Source organism: Somniosus microcephalus, chromosome 2 (genome assembly GCF_052327205.1).
Source record: "Somniosus microcephalus isolate GS21.2 chromosome 2, FLI_Smic_1.0, whole genome shotgun sequence".
In the NCBI taxonomy this organism is placed as follows: domain Eukaryota; kingdom Metazoa; phylum Chordata; class Chondrichthyes; order Squaliformes; family Somniosidae; genus Somniosus; species Somniosus microcephalus.
This window is the reverse complement of record NC_140988.1, coordinates 46,001,437-46,027,565: the sequence shown is the minus strand read 5'-3', so window position 1 is coordinate 46,027,565 and position 26,129 is coordinate 46,001,437. Positions and strand designations below refer to the sequence as shown.

Here is a 26,129-nt window from a genome sequence, read left to right as displayed (position 1 = left end):
CTAGCACTCGAGATCATCTACTCTTATGGCGCTAACGGCTGGCGAACGCAACTGAATTTCTAGGCCACTGTGTACAGTTTTGGTGTCCATACTTAAGAAAGGACATACTTGCTCTCGAGTCAGTACAAAGAAGGTTCACTCGGTTAATCCCGGGGTTGAGGGGATGGACATATGAGGAGAGGTTGAGTAGATTGGGACTCTACTCATTGGAGTTCAGAAGAATGAGAGGCGATCTTATTGAAACATATAAGATTGTGAAGGGGTTGGATCGGGTGGATGCGGGGAGGATGTTCCCGATGATGGGTGAAACTAGAACTAGGGGGCATAGTCTTAGAATAAGGGGCTGCTCTTTCAAAACTGAGATGAGGAGGAACTACTTCACTCAGAGGGTGGTAGGTCCATGGAATATGCTGCCCCAAAAAGCTGTAGAAGCTACATCATTACATAAATTTAAAACAGAAATAGACAGTTTCCTAGAAGTAAAGAGAATTAAGGGTTACGGGGAGCGGGCAGGAATTTGGACATGAGTCTAGGTTCAGATTGGACATGGCCCTGTGGGTAGCGGAGCGGGCCCAGGGGCTGTGTAGCCTGATCCTGCTCCTATTTCATGTGTCTAATTCTGTTAGATTCAGGAGATGGTTCTGTGATAGTGGATTGGCGGTTAGGATCAGATCAGCCATGATCTTATTGAATGGCGGAGCAGGCTCGAGGGGCCGATTGGCCTACTCCTGCTCCTATTTCTTATGTTCTTAACCACCACCCCTTGACATTCAACGGCATTACCATTGCCAAATCCCAACCATCAACATTCTGGGTGTCACCATTGACCAGAAAATTAACTGGGCCAACCACATAAATACTGTGGCAACAAAAGTAGGTCAGAGGCTGGGTATTCTGCGGCAAGTGTCTCACCTCCTGACTCCCCAAAGCCTTTCCACCATCTACAAGGCACAAGTCAGAAGTGTGATGGAATACTCTCCACTTGCCTGTTGCCTGGATGAGTGCAGCTCCAATAACACTCAAGAAGCTCGACACCATCCAGGACAAAGCAGCCTGCTTGATTGGCACCCCATCCACCACCTTAAACATTCACTTCCTTCACCACCGGCCATCATGGCTGCAGTGTGTACCATCTACAAGATGCACTGCAACAACTTACCAAGGCTTCTTCGGCAGCACCTCCCAAACCCGCGACCTCTTCCACTTAGAAGGACAAGGGTAGCAGGCGCATGGTAACACCACCACCTCCAAGTTCCCCTCCAAGTCACACTCCATCCTGACTTGGAAGTATATCGCCGTTCCTTCATTGTCGCTGGGTCAAAATCCTGGAACTCCCTCCTTAACAGCACTATGGGAGTACCTTCACCACAGGGACTTCAGCAGTTCAAGAAGGCGGCTCACCACCGCTTTCTCAAAGACAATTATGGATGGGCAATAAATGCTGGCCTTGCCAGTGATGCCCACATCCCAGGAACAATTTTTTTTTTAAGTATAGCGGACATTCACCAACATGATGTGCTGGGGGTGGCCGCACACCAATTGCACATTAAGTGACTGGTAGCCTTTGCGGTTGTGGTACATCTCAGGATTGATATGCGGCGCCCGCAAAACCACGTGTGTAGTCGGTGCCGCCCTGCACCATGGGAAAGCCCAATATCCTGGCAAAACCACATGCATGCTCCTCCTGCTTCTCTCTGTTCAGAGAGAAGGCAATGCAGTCCCCTCTCCTAGAGTATAGAGCCTCTGTGACCTCCCGGATACAATGATGGACGGCAAACTGGGAGATGTTAGCTATGTTGCCTTTTCCAGACTGGAAGGATCTAGTGGCAAAAAAATTGAAGGCCACGGTCACCTTGAGGGCCACTGGCAGCGCCGTCGTCACCCTGCTCTGAGGCTGCAGGTCTGGTTCCAAGGAGTGGCAGAGTTCTGTGACCACCTCCTTGGTAAAGCGAAGCCTCTGAATACACTGCTACTGGCTTAAGTGCAGGTAAGAGAAGTGCTCTTGGGAAAACCCTCGGTGCGTAAGGCCTCCTGCTGAGAGCCCTTCTCCCCCTCCTCCTCCTCCCTCTGTGAGCAGCTTGTCCTCTTCTTTGCTGCCTCTACTCCATCTCCCTCTCATGCTGCAGCGCGAGGGGGACTGCAAGTGGAGCCCCCATGACTGGGAGCAAGTGGTCAGAGCAGAACCCTTGAATTCAGAAGCAAGGCCTTCTCCACTTACAGCACCCCTCCCTGTCATCTCACCAACTTTAAATAACTGTACAAAGCTCCAAGCAGTTCCACAAGCCATTAGAAATCAAAAAGCAAGTTACCTGAAAGTTGTTGATGATCCCTTTAACTAACACTGGTGGGGGTCCCTCATGCAGCTGAACGCATGTTCAGCTGTGCGTGCTTTGGAGAGGGCGTTGATTGGAACAGCGACATCCAAAATGGCATGTCGTGCGTCAAATCAGCGTTGCATGCACGATCTGCCTCATTTGCATTCTTCTGCCGAACGTAGCCAATGGCTGTGCTACCAACCTGCCCAAAATGGTGACCGCCGCGGCCCACACTGGAAATGGCCGGAAACGAGTCGGCTGCCATTTTTCTGTCGAAAGGGGCTTTAAATGCCGGAGTCAAGATGGGGAATTTCATGTCCAGTGAAATTTCAGGTAAGGCTATATTTTTCTAATATAAATAGGTAGAGTACTTTGAATAGAAGTTACTCCAGCAATACTTATGGTCCCCTTTAAGCAATCTTATCACCAACTTAATTTTATGCCAGCACAGAAACTCCATTGCGTTGCTAAACACATCATTTGCAATTGCCATACTCCTTTTGCTGTTTCTGCAAAGATCTGATGTTATTGGGCTGTCCAAGTAAACAACTTCCTTTATTTCGATATTCGGTCGAAGGTCAATTTTTGGATTGTCTTCTTTCCTTGTGATTACTCGTGACTTTGTCCTCTTAGGATTGACAAAGAATTACATCGAAGTTACAACACAGAAACAAAACCTTCAACCCAACCAGTCTGTGTTGATGTTTATCCTCCACATGAGCAGGAATTCTAATCCTATTTGCCTGCCCTGTTCCCATATCCCTTTCTTCCACCTTGCTTTCAACCATGTGACTAACTTGTTCTTAGAAACTGACATGGTCTCTGCTTCAATCACTGACTTCAATAGTGCATTCCATAGCCTCACAACTCTCTGCACAAAAATAACATTGTGCTCTTATCCTAAACCTCTCACATTTAATCTCAAATCTTTGTCCTCTCGTTCTAGACCCCTCAACCACTGGAAGCTGTCTGTTTTATTGACTCTGTCCCATCCCTTCATAATTTTATACACCTCGATCAAATCATCCTGTAATCTCCTCTGTTGTAACAAAAAAGCCCCAATTTTCAAGAATTTCTTTATATTTATTGAAGGCAAATTACTGACTTGGTTAGGAAATTGGCTGAGCGGCAGGAGACAGAGAGTAGGGATAATGGGCAGGTACTCTAATTGGCAGGATGTGACGAGTGAGGTTTTAACTATTCACAGTATTTATTAACGACTTAGATGATGGGATAGAAAACCACATATCCAAGTTTGCCAATGACACAAAGATAGGCGGCATTGTAAGCAGTGTAGATGGAAGCATAAAATTACCAAAGAGATATTAATAGATTAAACAAATGGGCAAAACTGTGGCAAATGGATTTCAATGTTGGTAAATGTGAGGTCATCACTTTGGACCTAACAAGGATAGAACAGAGTACTTTATAAATGGTGAAAATCTAAAAACAGTGGAGGTCCAAAGAAACTTGGGGATCCATGTATACAGATCATTAAAATGTCATGGACAGAAAATAATCAAAACGGCTAATTGAATGCTGGTCTTTATATCTAGAGGACTGGAATGCAAGGGGGTAGAAGTTATGCAACAGTTATACAAAACGCAGGTTAGACCACACCTGGAGTATTACTTCAGTTCTGGGCACCCCACCTTAGAAAGGATATATTTGCCTTGAAGGGAGTGCAGCGTAGATTTACCAGAATGATACCTGGACTCTAAGGGTTAAATTATGAGGAGAGATTACACAAAGTAGGGCTGTATTTCCCTGGAATTTAGAAGGTCAAGGGGTGATTTGATTGAAGTTTTCACGATATTAAGGGTAACTGATAGGGTAGATAGAGAGAAACTATTTCTGCTGGTTGGGGAGTCTAGGACTAGGGGGCATAGCCTAAAAATTAGAGCCAGGCCTTTCAGGAGTGAAGTTAGGAAACACTTCTACGTGCAAAGGGTGGTAGAAGTTTGGAACTCTTCTGCAAACAGCAATTGGTGCTAGGTCAATTGTTAATTTTAAATCTGAGATTGATAGATTATTGTTAACCAAGGTATTACGGGATTTAGGGCAAAGGCGTGTATATGGAGTTAGGTCACAGATCAGCTATGATCTCATTGAATGGCGGAACAAGCTCGAGGGGCTAAATAGCCTACTCCTGTTCCTATATGTATTTTCTCATACCAGGCAGCAACTTAGTGAATCTGTGCTGTTCCTCTCTATTGCCTCATCCTTCCAATAGTGTGGAAGCCAAAACTGTACACAGTACTCCAACCGTGGACTTACTAAGGTTTTATATAGATTCACTATTATATTTTGAATTTTATATTCTGCACCTCTTGCCCTAAAACCAAGTTGACTCTGCCTAATCATCATTTTCTAAGTGCCCTGTTACCACTTCCTTAATAATGGATTCCAGCATTTTCCAGACTGATGTCAGGCTAACTGGCCTGTAATGCCCTGTTTTCTCTCTTCCCTCCTTTCTTGAATAGCAGGGTTACATTTGTTACCTTACATTTGCTGAGACCATTCTAGAATCTAGGGAATGTTGGAAGATCACAACCGATGCAGCCACTATCTTTGCAGCCACCTCTTTTAGAACCCTAGGATGTAGGTCATCAGGTCCAAGGGATTTATTGGCTTTTAGTCCCATTAATTTCTCCAGTACTTAGAGTCATAGAGTTTTACAGCACAGAAAGAGGCCCTTCGGCCCATCGTGTCTGCACCGTCCATCAATCCCTGTTCAGTCTAATCCCATTTTCCAGCATTTGGTCCATAGCCTTGTATGCAATGGCATTTCAAGTGCTCATCCAAATGCTTCTTGAATGTTGTGAGGGTTCCTGCCACTACCACCCTTTCAGGCAGTGAGTTCCAGATTCCAACCACCCTCTGGGTGAAAAAGTTCCTCCTCAAATCCCCTCTAAATCTCCTGCCCCTTACCCTGAATCTATGCCCCCTTGTTATTGACCCCCCTACTAAGGGGAAAAGTTCCTCTTTATCCACCCTATCGATGCCCCTCATCATTTTGTACACCTCAATCAGGTCCCCCCTCAGCCTTCTTTGCTCCAAGGAAAACAACCCCAGCCTGTTTAGCCTTTCTTCATAGCTGAGGCGCTCCATCCCAGGTAACATCCTGGTGAATCTTCTCTGCACCCTCTCCAAAGCAATCACATCCTTTCTATAGTGAGGCGACCAGAACTGCACACAGTACTCCAGCTGTGGCCTCACCAGCGTTTTGTACAGCTCCATCATAACCTCCCTGCTCTTATATTCTATGCCTCGGCTAATGAAGGCAAGTATCCCATATGCCTTTTTAACCACCTTATCTACCTGTTCCGCTGCCTTCAGGGATCTATGTACATGTACACCAAGGTCCCTCTGACCCTCTGTACTTTCTAGGGTCCTACCACTCATTGTGTATTCCCTTGCCTTATTTGTCCGTCCAAAATGCATCACCTCGCACTTTTCAGGGTTAAATTCCATTTGCCACTTTTCCGCCCATCTGACCAACCCGTTTATATCGTCCTGTAGCCTGAGGCTTTCCTCCTCACAATTTACCACCCCACCAATTTTCGTGTCATCTGCGAACTTACTGATCATACCTTTTACATTCTCATCCAAATCATTTATGTAGATCACAAACAGCAAGGGACCCAGCACCGATCCCTGAGGTACCCCACTGGACACAGGCTTCCAGTCACAAAAGCTACCTTCGACCATCACCCTCTGCCTCCTGCCACTCAGCCAGTTTAGGATCCAACGCGCCAAGGCACCCTGGATCCCATGGGCTCTTACCTTCTTGACCAGTCTCCTATGCGGGACTTTGTCAAAAACTTTACTGAAGTCCATGTAAACCACATCCACAGCATTTCCCTCATCCACACACCTAGTCACCCCCTCGAAAAATTCAATCAGATTGGTCAGACATGATTTACCCTTGACAAAGCCATGCTGACTATGCCCGATTAATCCTTGCCTCTCTAAGTGGTGACTAATTTTGTCCCTCAGAATTTTTTCCAATAATTTCCCTACCACAGATGTTAGGCTCACTGGCCTGTAATTCCCTGGTTTATCCCTGCTACCCTTCTTGAATAATGGTACTACGTTAGCTGTTCTCCAGTCCTCTGGTACATCCCCTGTGGCCAGAGAGGTTCTGAAAATTTGTGTCAGAGCCCCTGCAATCTCCTCCTTTGCCTCACACAACAGCCTGGGACACATCTCGTCTGGGCCTGGGGATTTATCCACTTTTTGGCCTGCTAAAGCCGCTAGTACCTCCTCCCTCTTGATGCTAATATGTTCAAGTATGTCACAGTCCCCTTGCCCGATTTCTATGTCTACATCGTCTTTCTCCATAGTGAACACAGATGCAAAAAATTCATTTAAAACCCCGCCTACATCATCTGGCTCTACACACAGATTGCCACTTTGGTCCCTAATGGGCCCAACCCTTTCCCTGGTTATCCTCTTGCCCTTAATATACTTATAAAACATCTTAGGATTTTCCTTTATTTTGCTCGCCAGTGTTATTTCATGGCCCCTCCTTGCCCTCCTAATTTCTCTTTTAAGTATGCCCCTGCACTTTTTATACTCCTCTAGGGCTTCCTCCATCTTTAGTCTTTTGTAATTGCCAAAAGCCCCCCTTTTTTTCCTAATGCATTTTTGTATATCCCTTGTCATCCAAGGTTCCCTTTGCTTGTTGGTCCCACCCTTGACCTTTACAGGAACATGTTGGCGTTGTACTCTCTCTATTTCCCTTCTGAAAGTCTCCCACTGTTTTGATGTGGATTTTCCTATAAGTAGCTGCTCCCAGTCCACTTTGGCCAGATCCTGCCTTATCATATTAAAATCGGCCCTCCCCCAATTTAGAACCCTTATTTCCGGGCCGTCTTTGTCTTTTTCCATGACCACCTTAAATCTCACTGAATTATGGTCACTGTCGCCAAAATGCTCTCCTACTGACACTTCCACCACTTGCCCGGCTACATTCCCTAGAATTAGGTCCAGTACCGCCCCCTCTCTTGTAGGACCTTCTACATGTTGGCTCAAAAAGCTCTCTTGGATGCACTTTAAGAATTCTGCACCCTCTAAGCCTTTCACACTCTGACTATCCCAATTAATATTGGGGAAGTTGAAATCCCCCACTATTATTACCCTATTATTTTTGCACTTCTCTGAGATTTGCCTACATATCTGTTCCTCTATCTCCCCCTGACTGTTTGGAGGCCTGTAGTACACTCCCAGCAAAGTGCTTGCCCCCTTTTTGTTTTTAAGTTCTACCCATATGGCCTCATTAGAGGAACCCGCTAATATATCGTCCCTCCTTACAGCAGTAATTGACTCCTTAATTAATATTGCAACACCCCCTCCCCTTTTACACCCCCCTCTGTCTCGCCTGAAGATTCTATACCCCGGAATATTGAGCTGCCAGTCCTGACCCTCCCTCAACCATGTCTCCGTGATAGCAACAATATCGTACTCCCATGTGTTCAACAACAACTTCAGTTCATCCACCTTATTTGCAAGACTCCTTGCATTAAAATAAATGCCTTCCAGTCCTGCCATATTCCCTTTTGCCTTCACATATTTGCTCTGCCTTCCCAGCTGACTTGTTTTTTCCTCCGTATTTGGCTGTAAATCACCCCCTACTATAGCTCCACTCTGTATCCCAGTTTTTATACTAGTTTTTCTTTACTAGTATTAATTACTTTAAGTTCCTCACTCTCATTAGACCCTTGATTCCCCACTATTTCTGGTATGTTTTTTGTGACTTCTACTTGAAGACAGATACAAAATATTTATTTAACATCTCTGCCATTTATGTATTCCACATTATAATTTCTCCTGTCTCAGCCTCTAAGGGACCCATGTTTACTTTCACTACTCTCTTCCTTTTTACATACTTATAGAAGCTTTTACAATCTGTTTTTTATATTTCTTGCTAGTTTACTCGCATATTCTATTTTCTCCCTCTATCAATTTTTTGGTCATCCTTTGCTGGTTTCTAAAACTCTCCCAATCCTCAGGTTTACTACTCTACTTGCCAACATTATAAATCTCTTCTTTTAATATAATAATATCCTTAACCTCATTAGTTAGCCACGGATGGATCACTTTTCCCGTGGAATTTTTATTTCTCAATGGAATGTATATTAATTGAAAATTATGAAATATTTCTTTAAATGTTTTAACTGCCTTTTGAAAATCCTTTTAAATTTTAAAAATGTATTTTTTTTAATATCCTATTGTTAATCTACAGTCCTGTGTCAATTTATATTTCCACATCATCTCATCTAAGTTCACTCCTTTTTCTAAAATCTACCCTATTTGAATCAAGTGCCATTGTTTTTGGACGAACCTTTTCTTTTTTTATTTGGACTTTAAACCTTACCATTTTATTGTCACTACCCCTAAGGTGCTCACCCACACTGAACTCGCCTACCTGACCTATTCCATTACTCATAAATAGATCGAGCAATGCTTCTCCCTTGTAAGCATATACACAGCTTGAGGAAGGAGTCCTACATACATTTTAGGTATTCCTTTCTTTTTTCTCCATTTACTCCCTGTCCCAATCAATGGGTGGGTATTTAAAATCTCCTAGAACGATAATTTTGTTTTCAATCAGTATTTCAACTTGTCTAATTTACCATTCTTAAGTATCGCTTGTAATTTTTCTTGTATCTACAATCAGTGCTGTACAATTGTTGTACCTTATGTTAATTATTAATATCCACTGATCTTTAACCCAACTTCTAACCCAACTCCTCAACTGATTATTGTCCATTTTGTTAACTCATTCATTCTTCTTACTCTTTGTTGTTCCCAGTAAAGATTCTCAATACATCTTAGGGGTTATTTTGGCCAAAGGGTGAAAACCGAATGGATGCTGTGTAGATAAGACACACCTGTTTGAAAGTCTGGATTTAGCATATAATTTTTGTCCTAATTACTTATTACCATGATTTGAACTTGCCTGAAGGTGCTAAACCAGAAACCTGTATATTTAGCACTCAAGTGCTGATTAGACGCAATTTTCATGGACCAGTACATGTGGGCTCTTCGCACCCACTTCCATTGAAGCTGTGGAGTGTGCTGGCTGGCACACAGCAGCCGTTGCAGGATGGCTCCGGGACCGAGGGAGAGGATGCACAGGTTTTCGTACACTGCACTAGAGGCCCTGGTAGAGGAGGGATGTCCTGTACTCGCAGGGGGGAAGGACGCCATCTCACCCTCCTGTCTTTCTCCTGCAGCAGCTGGTGCTGCCCTGCCTGGCCTCATGTCCTCCTCCTATTCCTCGTCCAGACCAAGGGGAATGCCTAGCAAGATGCCATAACCAAGTACTGCATTTCTCCTGGTGACTCCTATAAGGTGTCCAATAAGGTGGAGTAGCGCAGCACTTACTCTTTTTGTGAAGTCCTCAGAGAATTTGGGGAATAGTGTTGCTCAAGTGTTGGTGAAGTCTTGACAAAGTGTCACAGAAAGTCTCCTGATGTGTTTCAGATGTCCTATTCACAGCTCCAGCAGCAAATGAACATGAAACGGTGAGTATCCTTTTAAGTAGCGCTTGAAAATCGACATCAATGATGTGCTTACTCCCAAACAGCTGGCTGCTGTTAGGAGAAGGCGGTAGGAGAAGCGCTAACCAACAAAATGCCGTGCAGCCTCTTTAATGAGCGCTAGCAGGCATTTTAAGTGGCAATCGGCCCCTTAACAAGCCTCCGAGCGGCCGTTCCTAGCGCAGGCTTCAACCCCTTTACCAAGATGGCGTCTTGAGCTAAATGCGGGCTAAACTGGCATTTCAGCTCAAGCCGCCATCTTGACCACCTTGAAGGTACATTAGCGACTGAATGCGCCTCTGAAGAGTTGAGTTTTTTGAGGTTGTAACTAGCAGAATAGATAAGGGGAAACCAGTGTGCAGTGTATGTAACCTGTACCACCTTAAGAGACTACCTTAAGGTGATGAACTACTTTCTGATGGCTCCTGTATATTGTAGTACCGGTGGTGACCACACCGGTATATAAACCCTGTGGAGCAGTTTGTATTTCAGTTCAGCCCTGACCCTCAATTACTAAAGACCTGTTTAAGTATTCTGTTGTCTGTGTCCAGTTATTCAGCATAACTACATTTGGAAAACACAGACTCAACAGTGGTGACGAGTCTGATCGTACCTAGCGGCAGTTTTGCATCCAAGGAAGCTTCGTCCTCAGAACGGGCGTCGAAAAGGGGCATCCGCCCTCATCATCCTGCTGAGCACCGCATCGCACGGGAGGCATCGAGAACCCGGTTTGGATTTGCTGGCCACGAAGTCCACCATCAGCAACAGGCAGTGATCATCCCTTCTACGACAGCGGCGGGTAAGCCCGATCTAGCGACACGGAGAGAAAGTCGGCCGAGTTGTCAGTGGGAGAAGGGGAGGGAAACCGAAGAAAAGGGCGGAGAACATGATCGCAGCCGGTGAAAAGGGCCGGACTGCAATCGGGCAGAGACGCGCAGCAGCCAGAAAAGCGTTAATGTCCACGAGGACCGCGGGAGCGGCGGGGAACAAGAGCAGCAGCGTCGGGGGAAATAAGGACCGCTGGGAGGCGAGAACGGCAACAGCGCGGTAATCGCCATTTTAGTCGGCGGGGGAAGAAGATAAGCGTGGGAAAAGCCGCCAAGCGCGGGAAGCCGCCATTTTGGAAAAATAAATAAAATAAAGGAAACTCAACAAGATGCCAAAAACGGGTAACATCACTGCTTTTGATAGCGATGTAGAAGATTGGGCCACTTATGTGGAACGCGTTGAAGTTTACTGTACAGCGAATGAGGTACCGGCGGATAAGAAAGCACTAACCATATTAAACTCGATGGGTGCGAAGACGTACGGGTTATTAAGGCACCTTGTAACACCAGATAAACCGGTAGGAAAGAGTTTCGCGGAGATTGTTACTATCCTGCAAAAGCATTTAAACCCCACGCCGCTGCTGATAGCGGAACGATTTAAATTTTACAAAAGAATTCAGCTTAAAGAGGAAAGCAACGCTGAATTCTTAATCGAACTGCGCAAGTTATCAAAGTACTGTCAGTTCGGTACAGGACTAGCAGACGCTCTTAGAGATAAGTTCGTGTGTGGGCTACTAAAGGAAGGAACCCAGAAGCGACTGCTAGAGGAAAAGAATCTTATGCTGGACAAAGCTTTCAGCATTGCAGCATCGCACGAGGCAGCAGCACGAGGCACTGCGGAAATGCAGCAAAGGCCATCGGAATTCAGCACCAATGAAATGGCATTGGGTGCAGTAAAGTGTTATCGTTGCGGAAGGACAATGCATGACCAGAACCAGTGCTGGTTCAAAGATAAAGAATGCAGGAAATGTGGCAGACTTGGTCACATAGCGAAAGTATGCCGGTCAGGAAAGAAGACCAGCAACAAAAAGTCGCCGCAGGAGAAGTACAAGAAAGTACACAAGGTGACAGAGAACAGTTCGGATGAACAAAAGACGGATTCAGACTCCAGCAGTAAGGAACTGGGTTGTCTAAAAATACATAATGTGGGTAACACAGCAGACCACCAAACTATCTGGGTCATGCTTCGGATAGCAGGAGTCCAAGTGAAGATGGAATTGGACACTGGATCGGCATTGACAGTCATGAATAAGCAAGAGTACAAAAGGTTATTCTCACACATTCCCCTGAGGGATACGGAGATTGTATTGAAAACATACACGGGGCAAAGTGTATACCCCATCAGAAAGATAAAGGTAAAGGTGGTCTACAATGGTAAAGAAAGTCAGGGAATGGACTTGTATGTGTTACCTGAGGGAGGTCCACCACTACTGGGACGGGAATGGATCCGGAGAATAAATATGGACTGGCATTCCTTACAAGCACTAACTGTAGATTCCTGTAAAGAGGACGACGTCAAACCTAAACGACTGTCCAAAATATTGGACGATGCTAAGGAGGTGTTCCAACAGGGACTGGGAACACTGAAAGGAATTACGACAAACAAATAGAGGATCTGACTAAAAGCTGCTCAGGGTGCCAAAAAGTTCAAAATGCACCTCCAATTGCACCGCTGCATCCGTGGGAATGGCCTTCAACCCCATGGCAACGTGTGCATATCGACTTTGCAGGTCCATTCATGGATTCCATGTTTTTGATAGCGGTAGACGCACATTCTAAATGGCCAGATGTGATTAAGATGTCGACCACTACCTCTGAAAAGACGATCGCAGTTCTAAGAACCATATTTGCAAGGAATGGGCTGCCGGAACAAATATGTTCAGACAATGGACCACAGTTCGTGTCAGAAGAATTCCAGAAATTCATGAAGAAGAATGGGGTGAAACACTATACATCTGCCCCATATCATCCGGCTACAAATGGGTTGGCCGAGAGATTTGTACAAACATTCAAAAAGGCGATAAAGGCCATGAGCGAAGACCATATTCCACTATAACACAAGGTGGACAATTTCCTGATGGCATATCGAAACGCCACGCATGCAGTGACAAATCAAAGCCCTGCCATAATGTTCTATAACAGGAGGTTGCGGTCCCGATTGGATTTGTTAAAACCCAATGTGCGTAGGGAAGTCGAAAACAAACAATTCCAGCACGTAAATAACAAGGGCACTCGGAGTTTCGAAATAGGACAACCAGTGTTGGCCAGGGACTATAGGAATGATAAATGGCAATCCGGAACAATTCGTGCCCGACAAGGACCCTTGATGTACACGGTAGACGTTGGTGAGAACGTAATACGACGTCATGCTGACCAACTTGTGGAATCGAGAACAAGGGTCGACCCCATGTCTACGGCAGAGACACCAGTTGAAGAAGTTATTGAGCCTGTAGCATCTACCTCAGACTCAAACGTACATGATGATGTTCAATCCATAAGAGATCAAATGGATGAGTCACCCCAGCAACGAGAACCAGAGACCCCTGAAAGGCGTTATCCGGCCCGGATCAGGAGGCCTCCTCAGAGACTAAGGCCTAGAAATTGGGTATAGCCCCGCCAGCACGTTTGCGCCGAAAATTTTGCGCCCGCCGCGGAGCCAGTTGTGCCCGCCCCATATTCACTTTCAGCGCCCCAAAGCGGAACCGGGCGCTGGTACAGGGTGTGTCCGCCCCGCTTGGGGCGCTGAAAGTGAATTTCAGCGCTCCCGGTCCCGCTGCGCCACCCGATGCGGTGCGGCAGGCTGCTGTACTGCAGGCCTCCCCCTTCTCTTAAGGGGGAGGTGCCTGCAACGGCCGGAGCCCCGATTGCAAGTGCCGGCAAAAGAGCCCGGCACAACGGAGAAGTGCCGGGCTCCACGGAAACCAGCCGGCAATGCCGCGGGGGGGGGGGGGCGGTGGAGGAGGCCGGGGAAGGAGGTGCGGGCAGGCGGCCGCCCCGCACCTCCACCTTAACTTGCGCCGCTAAGGCTGCAGTAAGGACCCGGTCTCCCGATGTTGTTAGCGCCCGCCACGGAAGAGGCAGCCGCTACTGAAGATGGGGATCGGCGTGGTTTCGGGCGGTACCGGGGCACTGCGCACACCGATGACGTCATCGGTGCCGGCGCAGCGCTACCGGCTAACGCCGATGTTAGGGCCCACCTAATTTCGGGCGCGACGCAACTTCCGGCGCAACCCACTCTTTCGCCCCTAATTGGGCGCAAACGCAACTGAATTTCTAGGCCTGAATCTTTGAACAGTTTTGTATGAAAGTTGTATATATGTTATCCATGTTATGTTTAAATTGGGGTGTACACTGTTAAGCTAAAAGGGGAGGAATTGTAGTGTATGTAACCTGTACCACCTTAAGAGACTACCTTAAGGTGATGAACTACTTTCTGATGGCTCCTGTATATTGTAGTACCGGTGGTGACCACACCGGTATATAAACCCTGTGGAGCAGTTTGTATTTCAGTTCAGCCCTGACCCTCAATTACTAAAGACCTGTTTAAGTATTCTGTTGTCTGTGTCCAGTTATTCAGCATAACTACATTTGGAAAACACAGACTCAACACAGTGGATGTGGTATATTTGGATTTTCAGAAGCCATTCAATAAGATGCCACACAAGAGGTTATTGAACAAAATTAGGGCTCGTGGGATTGGGGGTAATATACTAGCATGGATTGAGGATTGGTTAACAGATAGAAAAGAGAGTAGGAATAAACTGGTCATTTTCGGGTTGGCAGGCTGTAACTAGTGGGGTACCACAAGGATCAATGTTGGGGCCTCAGCTATTCACAATCTATATCAATGATTTGGATGAGGGGACCAAATGTAATACATCCAAGTTTGCTGATGATACAAAGCTAGGTGGGAATGTAAGTTGTGAGGAGGATGCAGAGGCTTCAGTGGGATATAGACAGGCTAAGTGAGTGGGCAAGAACATGCCGAATGGAATATAATGTGGAGAAAAGTGAGGTTATCCACTTTGGTAGGAACAATAGAAAAGCAGAGTATTTTTTAAATGGTGAGAGATTGGGAAATGTTGGTGTTCAGAGGGACCTGGGTCCTTGTACACGAATCACTGAAAGTTAACATGCAGGTACAGCAAGCAATTAGGAAAGCAAATGGTATGTTGGCCTTTATTACAAGAGGATTTGAGTATAAGACTAAAGACTTCTTACTGCAATTATATAGGGCCCTGGTGAGACCACACCTGGAGTATTGTGTACAGTTTTGGTCTCCTTACCTAAGGAAGGATATACTTGGCTTAGAGGGAGTGCAACGAAGGTTCACCAGACTGATTCCTAGGATGGAGGGATTGTCCTATGAGGAGAGTCATAGAGTTATACAGCACAGAAAGAGGCCCTTCGGCCGATCATGTCCGCGCTGGCCATCAAGCCCTGTCTATTCTAATCTCATTTTCCAGCACTTGGTCCGTAGCCTTGTATGCTATGACATTTCAAGTGCTCATCTAAATGCTTCTTAAATGTTGTGAGGGTTCCAGCCTCTACCACCCTTTCAGGCAGAGTTCCAGATTCCAACCACCCTCTGGGTGAAAAAGTTTTTCCTCAAATCCCCTCTAAACCTCCTGCCCCTTACCTTGAAACTATGCCCCCTGGTTATTGACCCCTCTACTAAGGGGAAAAGTTGCTTTCTATCTACCCTATCTATGCCCCTCATAATTTTGTACACCTCAATCAGCTCCCCCCTCAGCCTTCTCTGCTCTGAGGAAAACAACCCCAGCCTGTCCTTCTCTCTTCATAGCTGAAGCGCTCCAGCCCAGGTAACATACTGGTGAATCTCCTCTGCACCCTCTCCAATGCAATCACATCCTTCCTATAGTGTGGCGACCAGAACTGCACACAGTATTCCAGCTGTGGCCTAACTAGCATTTTATACAGCTCCATCATAACCTCCCTGCTCTTATATTCTATGCCTCGGCTAATGAAGGCAAGTATCCCATATGCCTTTTTAACCACCTTATCTACCTGTCCTGATGCCTTCAGGGATCTATGTACATGCACACCAAGGTCCTTCTGATCCTCTGTCCTTCCTAGGGTCCTACCATTCATTGTGTATTCCCTTGCCTTGTTAGTCCTCCAAAAATGCATCACCTCACACTTTTCAGGGTTAAATTCCATTTGCCACTGTTCTGCCCAACTCGTCTATATCGTCCTGTAACCTGAGGCTTCCCTCCTCGATATTTACCACTCCACCAATTTTCGTGTCATCTGCGAACTTACTGATCATACCTCCTACATTCATATCTAAATCATTAATGTACACTACAAACAGCAAAGGACCCAGCACCGATCCCTGCAGTACACCACTGGACACAGGCTTCCAGTCACAAAAACAACCTTTGACCATCACCCTCTGCCTCCTGCCACTAAGCCAATTTTGGATCCAATGTGCCAAATTGCCCTGGATCCTATGGGCTCTTACCTTCTTGACCCGTCTCCCATGTGGGACTTTGTCAAAAGCCTTACTGAAGTCCATGTAGACTACATCAACTGCACTACCCTCATCCACACACCTAGTCACCCCCTTGAAAAATTCAATCAAATTGGTCAGACATGATCTCCCCCAGACAAAGCCATGATGACTATCCCTGATTAATCCCTGCCTCTCCAAGTGGAGACTAATTCTGTCCCTCAGAATTTTTTCCAATAATTTCCCTACCATTGATGTTAGGCTCACTGGCGTGTAATTCCCTGGTTTATCCCTACTACCCTTCTTGAACAATGGTACTACGTTAGCTGTTCTCCAGTCCTCTGGCACCTCCCCTGTGGCCAGAGAGGTTCTGAAAATGTGTGTCAGAGCCCCTGCAATCTCCTCCCTTGCCTCACACAGCAGCCTGGGATACATCCCATCAGGGCCTGGGATTTATCCACTTTTAAGCCCGCTAAAACCGCTAGTACCTCCTCCCTCTCAATACTAATTTGTTCAAGTATATCACAATCTCCCTGCCTGATTTCTATGCCTACATCACCCTTCTCCATAGTGAACACAGATGCAAAATATTCATTTAACGCCTCACCTACACCTTCTGGCTCTACACACAGATTGCTACTTTGGTCCCTAATGGGCCCTACTCTTTCCCTGGTTATCCTCTTGCCCTTAATATATTTATAAAACACCTTGGGATTTTCCTTTATTTTGCCCACCAGTGTTTTTTCATGCCCCCTCTTCGCTCTCCTAATTTCTTTTTTAAGTACCCCCCTACACTTTCTATACTCCTCTACAGCTTCCACTGTTTTTAGTTTTCAGAGAGATTGAGTAGACTAGGCCTATATTCTCTAGAGTTTAGAAGAATGAGAGGTGATCTCATTGAAACATACAAAATTCTTACAGGGCTTGACAGGGTAGATGCAGGGATGATGTTTCACCTGGCTGGGGAGTTTAGAATCAGGGGTCACGAATCTCAGAATAAGGGGTTGGCCATTTAGGACTGAGATGAGGAGAAATGTCTTCACTCAGAGGGTGGTGAATCTTTGGAATTCTCTACCCCAGAGGGCTGTGGAGGCTCAGAAATTGAGTATATTCAAGACAGAGATCGATAGATTTTTGGATATTAAGGGAATCAAGGGATATGGGGATAGTGCAGGAAAGTGGAGTTGAGGTAGAAGATCAGCCATGATCTTATTAACTGGTGGAGCAGGCTCGAGGGGCCAAATGGCCTACTCCTGCTCCTATTTCTTATGTTCTTATGAGAGTGGTGGTTCTATCCTTTCCATGTTCTGTACCTTTGAATTTTGGGGTGTGTTATAAATATAGAACTGATAAAAGTACATGGATAGCATTCCTGTAGACCATATTACACAGTTGGGTCACATACTGTACACCAATCATTCCCATACTTAATTAAGAAAGGGAAAATAGAATATGAGAGTAAGCTTGCAGGGAACATAAAAACTGACTGTAAAAGCTTTTATAGATATGTAAAGAGGAAAAGATTGGTGAAGTCAAGCGTAGGTCCCTTGCAGTCAGAATCGGGGGAATTTATAATGGGGAGCAAAGAAATGGCAGACCAACTAAATACATATTTTGGTTCTGTCTTCACAAAGGAGGACATAAATAACCTCCCAGAAATACCGCGGAACATAGGGTCTGATGAAAGGGTGGAACTGAAAGAAATCAGTATTTGTAGGGAAATGGTGTTAGGAAAATTGATGGGACTGAAGGCCGATAAATCCCCAGGGCCTGATAATCTACATCCCAGGGTACTTAAGGAAGTGGCCCTAGAAATAGTAGATGCATTGCTGGTCATCTTCCAGAACTCGATAGAACAGTACCCATGGATTGGAGGGTAGCTAATGTTACCCCACTATTCAAAAAAGGTGGCAGAGAAAAAGCGGGGAATTATAGACCGGTAAGCCTGACATCAGTAGTGGGGAAAATGCTAGAGTCCATTATAAAAGATGTAATAGCAGAGCACTTGGAAAGCAGTGACAGGATCGGACAAAGTCAACATGGATTTACAAAAGGTAAATCATGCTTGACTAATCTACTGGAATTTTTTGAGGATGTAACTGGTAGAATAGATAAGGGAGAACCAGTGGATGTGGTGTATTTGGACTTTCAGAAGGCTTTCGATAAGGTCCCGCATAAGAGGCTAGCGTGCAAAATTAAGACACATGGGATTGGGGGCAAGGTATTGACTTGGATAGAGAACTGGTTGGCGGACAGAAAGCAAAGAGTTGGAATAAACGGGTCGTTTTCCGAGTGGCAGGCAGTGACTAGTGGGGTACCGCAAGGATCGGTCCTAGGACCCCAGCTGTTCACTATATATTAATGATCTGGACGAGGGAATTGGATGTAATATCTTCAAATTTGCAGATGACACAAAGCTGGGTGGGAGGGTATGCTGTGAGGAGGATGTCATGAAACTCCAGTACGATTTGGACAGGTTGGGTGATTGGGCAGAAACATGGCAAATGCACTATAATGTGGATAAATGTGAGGTTATCCACTTTGGTGGCAAAAACAGGAAGGCAGATTATTATTTGAATGGCAATAGATTGGGAGAAGGGGAAGTGCAAAGAGACCTGGGTGTTCTTGTGCACCAGTCGCTGAAGGTAAGCATGCAGGTGCAGCAGGCGGTTAAGAAGGCAAATGGTATGTTGGCCTTCGTAGCAAGAGGGTTCGAGTACAAGAACAAGGATGTCTTGCTGCAGTTGTACAGGGCCTTGGTGAGACCGCACCTTGAGTAATGTGTGCAGTTTTGGTCACCTTACCTGAGGAAGGACGTTCTTGCCTTGGAGGGAGTGCAGCGAAGATTCACCAGGCTGATACCTGGGATGGCAGGAATGACGTACGAGGAGAGATTGTGTCAATTGGGCTTGTACTCACTGGAGTTTAGAAGATTGAGAGGGGATCTCATCGAAACCTATAAAATTCTGTCAGGTCTGGACAGACTAGATGCAGAAAGAATGTTTCTGATGGCCGGGGAGTCCAGAACCAGGGGTCATAGTCTAAGGATAAGAGGTAAGCCATTTAGGACTGAAATGAGGAGGAATTTCTTCACCCAGAGAGTGGTGAACCTGTGGAATTCTCTGTACAGAGGGCGGTGGAGGCCAGTTCATTAAATATATTCAAGAAAGAGTTGCATATATTTCTTGAGGCTAAAGGGATCAAGGGATATGGGGAGAAGGCAGGGACAGGGTACTGAATTTGGATGATCAGCCATGATCTCATTGAATGGCGGAGCAGGCTCGAAGGGCCGAATGGCCTACTCCTGCTCCTATCTTTTATGTTGCTATGTTTCCTTCTTTGGGCCTTTCCAAATAACTTCTGCTGTCCTAACCAACACTGTTTTAACATTGTTCCAACATTTTTTTAATAGTACATTCTTCCACTTATCTTTTGGTATCATATTCATACTCCTCAAATATATTACTTACTTCTGCAGCACATTTCTTCTGCATTCTTATCTTAATTAAAACCAGCAATGCTTATCATTAATGAAGGCTTGCTCTTGCTGACAATCTTGAGCAAGATTCTTATCTTTACAACCACTGGGTTGTAGTCTGAGTTGAACTCTGTAAATAGGCTTTGTTTTCATGTTCGTTACCAAGCTAAGTATATCTATCACATGGGTCAGACATAAATTACCTTCCAAAGCACAGAAAACATCTCTCAGAAGTGTTGCCAAATAATCATAAATCCTGTTAGCTTTCTGCCTTCTAGCTAAGAACAATCCATCCAAATTGATCACTTGAAGCACAAGATAAACTAAGCAAAGCAGATTATTCTATAGTTAACCTAATTCTAGTAATACTCAGAATGTTAGTCAGGCAATACTGATCCCATAATGTGCAGAACTTTTTTAAAAACTAGAAAAATGAAAATATAACTTTTAAAATGTATATTTATTCATTGGTGTGCTACTAATGTAGATAGACATCTTGTATTAATAAACACGCTTCAAAAGTCACAATATTTCCTTGTTTTTCTGCTTCAAATTGTAGTTCCCTCTACAGTTACCATTAGCTAATTTTGTGAAGACAGTTAAGCATTTCCATTCCTTTGAAAAATCCTCCATTTTGAGAGCAGAATAAGACATCCACCAGATGCTTGCTCACCAGATGTGTAGCCAAAGGAGTCCAGTCTGCTTGAGAACATTTGGGCTGAACTTTACAAGTGTATAATGGTGCCCAATTATATTCTTGTTCCTTCTTAGTATTGAATTTGTGTTTGGAACAATGCTGCACCACAATAAGGCTGAATGGTTCTTCCTGCCACCATCTTGTAACTTGGTGTCAACAGTCACTCATCTGATACTGAGCCTTTAATGAATGTCTTAGCACCAAGATTGGCATTAAGAAACAGGAAATATGTTGATTTTGGGTCTCCTGACCTAAAATTAAACATCAACTGAGAGTGTCAGGAAATCTGTGCTGGACACGTTGGGCTGGATTTTACGAACCTCGGCAGGTCCGTGGCGGGCGACGTCAGTGGCGGGTCCCGCCCCGCTGCTGTCTCCATCCTGGCCTCCGACATGAATTACCCCTGACTGGGCTTGTTAAGCCCGCCCAGTGAGTTTCCCGGCCTATTAGAGGAAGCGGGTCTGATGATGTCTTTTTATGACGCGTCATCAGCCAGTTTCCTTAAAGGGACCATGGCCAACTTTCTTTTGACATTTGTGCTGTCAGTTTTCTACAGCATTGAGGTGCTGCAAACACTGACAAGCACTGCACAGGGGTGCAGGGCTGCACCCAGGCCCTCCCTTGCTTATGGAGGGAGTCACAGCACACACGGAGGTCCTCTTCACTTCCCATGGGCGGAAGAGAGCTCTCTAGGAGATCATCACAGCCTGGTTGCAAATTGCAGAGGAGGGTACAAGCAGGGATGTGGTCAGGAGGATCTGGGTGCAGCGCCGCAAGCATTTCAATGATCTCAGTAGATCATGAAACGTTACTGCAAAGCCACACTCAACCTCATCCTGTTGTGCCTCTTATCACATCCCTATTACTTTGCCTTCCCTACCCTACTCCTGCACATCCTTACTCACACCAACTTACCTTGCACCTCCACCCATCCCTCTCTATCTACATTATCACATCCCCAACTCACTAGCCACCCCTCACATTCACCTTCATCCTACTGCAAGCATACCAACTAAGAACACACAAAGGTAGGCACTTGGGTGTTTTATGCAATGTTCATGCAAAGTTTCTGTTAATGTGGTATCAAACATTGAAACCTTTATTTTCAATACTTTGCGTTCTTGGACAGATTTGTGTGCACCTTTGGAAGTGGCTTAGCAAGTTGCAGTGAATGGTGACACATAACGGTACCACCCACAATGGTGATGAGTGTGAAAGGAATGGCTTGGGCATTGTAGAGATGCTTTATGGTGTTGGTGTGGGTGATGCCAACCTGGCGCATCATGTGGCAGCCAGGGTGTACAGCGTCAAGTGAAGTAAATGTGGCCATGGTGAGGCCATCTCTGGCCTCCCAGGCAGCAATGTGCTCGGGTGCTGATGCCCTGTGCAGCATCAGTTGATTGTGGAGAAGGTTGGTGTTGTTGCTGGTGTGCCTGGTGCTGTTGGTGTTGGGGCTGATTGTGGTGGGATTCTGAGGACCACGGTGAGTGTTTCAAGGGCACCCATGCTGATGGAATAGATGGCAGGTGAAGTAGAGATGACAGAAGCGATCTATCAATGGTGGGAGAGGTAATGAGGTCAGACTGGATGGAGAGTTGTGTAAAAACTTGCAGCATTCTGAATCCGTAGTGGAAATGCAGTTTAGAGAAGCTAGTGTTTAAGGGAACATTTCTCAATCAGCTGGGAGCTTTGACTTGACATTTGAAACTGTCAACTCATCAGCTGATTCAATGGCCACTGAGCTCCCACCTCAGCTTCACAGACAAGGTCTAGGCACAGCAGGAAACCAGTGGGCGACCTGTCAAAATCAAAAAGCTGGGGAAAAAACCATTGTTAAGTGGCTGAAAACAAGCCACTAATGATTTTAATTGCCTCCCCCGCCGCTGCGTGTCGGGACTGCTCAGCGCTGACAGACCCGACATTTGGTAAAGGCAGTGGCAGCGGGTTCACAGCGGGGTCCTGACCCACTTGGGGGAAAAAAACACTTTCTCACCCGACCCGCCACCAATCCCGCCCACTGAACCCCCACAAAATCCAGCCCATTAAATTTAAAGCTAAGTAATGCAAAAAAGACCTCATTAATGTCTCCTAAGTACGTTAATCGCTGCAATAAGTACTGGCCCATCTGCATTAATTAAAGTCCCGACTAGGTAGGTTACTTGCAGGCATCCAAATGCGCCTCTGTTAAACCTGGAAGTGGGCGAGTTGGAGCCGGGTTGCGGTCGCGATGTCAAATTCAGTTATGTTAACCTGCCCACAACCCACCCGTTCCTGGGGGTTAAAATTCCCCCCCGCTGTGTCAAATATCCTAACTGGAAGAGACACTCCACAGCTGACCCTGCCATCAGTGTCTGCTCGTGCTCACCTGTGAGTTGTGAATCACCAGGAGAAACTACAACTAACTGTATAAGTGGACCCACCATAGTGCGAGTATCTGCACTGGTGCATGGCTGTACGTCCTGTGATGGTGCACCCTCAGAAGGAATGCGATTCTCTGAAGATTCGTCGTCATGCATGACCTGCGACACTTGTACGCCTCAAGGCCCTGGAAGACAGAAGAAGGGAATATGATTTAGTTGTGGTAAAGTCACGATCTTGACAATCACCATACTCGGTTTTCTCATAGTTCAGTCATTGATGAAATAAAGTCAGCTAAGTTTGTCAGAGATATCTGTAATTCTGTCACCAGCTATCTGCGAGTTCCCTGTCTGTCCATCTCCGATTGAGAGGGACATGGATGTGTCACTTATCTCCATGGCATCCACCTCTCCATCTGTGAGCTGGACTATTAGTGGCGGGCCACCTCCAGTCCTCTCCCTGCATTTTGCACTCTCTTCTCCTACAAGGGGCGAAGAAACAGACCTGTGAGTGAGCGAAGGCCAGGTATTCACCCGATGGATGCAGCGCATTTGGTGAGGGTGACTATGAGACAGATGCATCACATTGCATAAGGATTGGAGTGAGTGGCAACAGTGGATGGATAAATGGGGCGGTGATGAAAAGCGAAGGCAGGGTGCTGCTAAAAATTGAATGGGTGTGAGGAGTGATGTGATGGAGTACACTTGGCAAGACACAGTGAAAGGGGGGCGGGGCACTTAAAGCACAGGACGTAGGTGAATTAGCATATGTATTCACTTTTCCTGACTTGGTTAGGTCATTAAACTGCTTCCTGCATTGCATCCAAGAGCGGGGCACAATGCTCCTACTGCTCACCTCCTCAGCCACCTCCAACCACGTCTTCTTGGTGAGAGCTGCAGGTTTCTTCCTCCCTTTGATGGCGAGAAGTATGTCTCTCCTGTTCCTGACTGCACCCAGCAGTAATTCCAGTGATGCATCATTGAATCTGGGTACTGCCCTTGCTGTATGAGCAACATCCATCGTGAACACCTCCTGGCTCCTCCAATTTCCATTTGTACATTGTCCCCGTAAATAGAGCTGAGATCGCGTCATGTGGGTGCACATCATGCCCACTGCACAGCTTCGAGATACGAAACCCGGAAGTCAAAATTTATTGCTTCAATTCAATTGCAATTGCAGATTATGACCCGCTGAGCAGACTTGCGGGTTTCGCCCATACATTTACATAGTATTACATTACATAGGCCCAGAAATTCGGGTCTCCACGGGTGAGTATGCATGGGGTACTCTCCCGTAAGCCCAATGGAAGTGCCGGTTTCGTGCATGCACTGCGCATGAGCAGGAAACCGGCACTTCCGTTCCCCTGAAAGAAGAGGTTCAGAAGTTGAACACGTGCGCAGGAGAGGCAGCGCGTGCGCATCAAACTTACACTTTTTTTGCAGGTTTTCCCGGGAGGGTAAGTCTCCAGAAGTTAGACATGTAAAAAGCAGGCGTAAGGCCTGCTTTTTACAAGGTAAGTGGTGAATTAATTAAAATTTAAACATTTTTTCCACCGGTTTATTATTTTTAAATACTTTAAAGCAAGGTAAGTTTATTTTTAGTCCCGTTAGAGAATACAATTATTTTTTTCAAAAATTTAAATTATTGTTTAAAATAGTTATTTCATGTAATTTATAGTTTATTTTAAAAATGTGATTTAAAAAAAAAAAAATTATTTGAAGATTTAGTGATGTTTTGAGGCTTATAGTATTTATAGGTTTGACAGGTCTTCTTGTCAAACTTATGAATGAAGCATTCCCTGCTACCATTGGCTCTCCAAGGCCCACGTGATCCCAGGGGACGCATCGAACTAACTGCGCCCCTGGGATACGCAAGCACTGCGCGCCGGCAGTTGGAGGAGGCCCAGGATCGGAATCCCACGCGGGCCCACAGCTCAACGGCCGGCGCGGTAGGTAAGTACAGGTCGGGGGCTTGCACCCGTGGGAAGCACTCGACCCGAATTTCTGGGCCATAGTATTTACAGCACAGAAACAGGCCATTCAGCCCAAAAGTTCCATGCTGGTGTTTATGCATCACACGGGCCTCCTCCCATCTTTCCCATCAGCATATCTTTCTATTCCTTTCTCCCTCAGGTGTTTATCTAGCTTCTCCTTAAATGCATCTATGCTATTCGTCTCAATTACTCCTTGTAGTCACGAGTTCCATTTAGAATCATAGATCAATGTTTTAAGGGTCTGACATGCAGTCAGTTCCGAAACCTGGACTTGTTTTCACCGAACAGTGCAGCCAACAAAGTGAGACCCATAAATCTGCAGTCAAGTGCACTCCTATAGTATGAAAGTACTTAGAAGATTATTGAGGCAGTTTAAATAGATCTTCGATTTATCCAGTCTTTACAGAAAGACATGAAAAATTTAACACATCTGCCAGCTCCTGACCTCTTGAAGGACTTACCTGGTATTTAGCACTAAATCTACTTCATGTATATTTTAAAAATCCTACAATGACACGCACTTGTCAACCTTTTCCATTACAAATTCCTATGCCCACATTTATGATGGAAACTGCTTATGTAAACTTGTCATGCTACAATTACACTTTCCCACCAGTGGTGGCGCTAAGATTTTAAACATATTACAGATATTGGGCCAGATTTTGCTGTGAAAATAAACAGCGCTCAACATTATTTATGTGCAAATTGGACAGCAACTTCCGGTGAGCACACATGCGCAGTTAACCGCAAAAATCCGTAAGCTGCTGTCCGAGTGGCGCTGCCCCTCCGTAAGCTGCGTGATAATGGCATCTCGCCTTCTGGGTCCCCATTCAAATGTATTGATCGGTGTGAAGTTCCTGTACTTGCACAGTATATACGGACTAATCTCGCCACAAAAAGTTAGGGTATGTCCATTCCAGACTAAGTACCCTTTTAACAGCGTGGTAAGTCTTAATTACTGCCAAACAACCTCTCTGTCACTGAAAATTTACTTTTACATGTGTGGAATCTCTTTCCGTCAACTTTTAATAATTATTGGAGATTTTTTTAATTCAAATTAAAAAAAAAAAAAAAAACTTTTTCTGTCTCTTATCTCTCTCTCTCTCTTAATCGAATCTTTTTTTTCTTCTCCTTTATTTTACTTTCTGTACCTGATTTGACATTGAATTCCACCTCCCCGCCACCCCACCCCCACCCCCACCCCCCGGCTTGGAATCAGCCTTCAGATTAATATCAAGGCCAGCGAGTCTCCATGAGCTACTTTTGGACATGCAGCAATAGAGAATATTCTCTCAGCGTGGAGTCATCCCTGCCTTTCCCCTCCAGACTCGACTATTCCAATGCTCTCCTGGCCAGCCTCCCATCTTGCACCCTCCGTATACTTGAGCTCATTCAAAACTCTGCAGCCTGTATCCTAATATGCACCAAGTTCCATTCACCC

The 26,129-nt window shown here is 45.5% G+C and overlaps 1 long non-coding RNA gene across 1 annotated transcript in view; it reads right to left on the bottom strand.

Annotated features, from left to right (window-relative positions):
- Positions 1-24,016, bottom strand: part of LOC147122691 (uncharacterized) — a 50,793-nt gene extending 26,777 nt beyond the window's left edge. Inside the window, exons 1-2 of the long non-coding RNA XR_015081405.1 lie at positions 23,551-24,016; positions 22,758-22,882 (exon numbers count right to left, since the gene is read on the bottom strand). This is a non-coding gene — a long non-coding RNA (uncharacterized LOC147122691). The remainder of the gene's footprint in view (positions 1-22,757; positions 22,883-23,550) is intronic.
- Between the last annotated feature and the right edge of the window lie 2,113 nt (positions 24,017-26,129).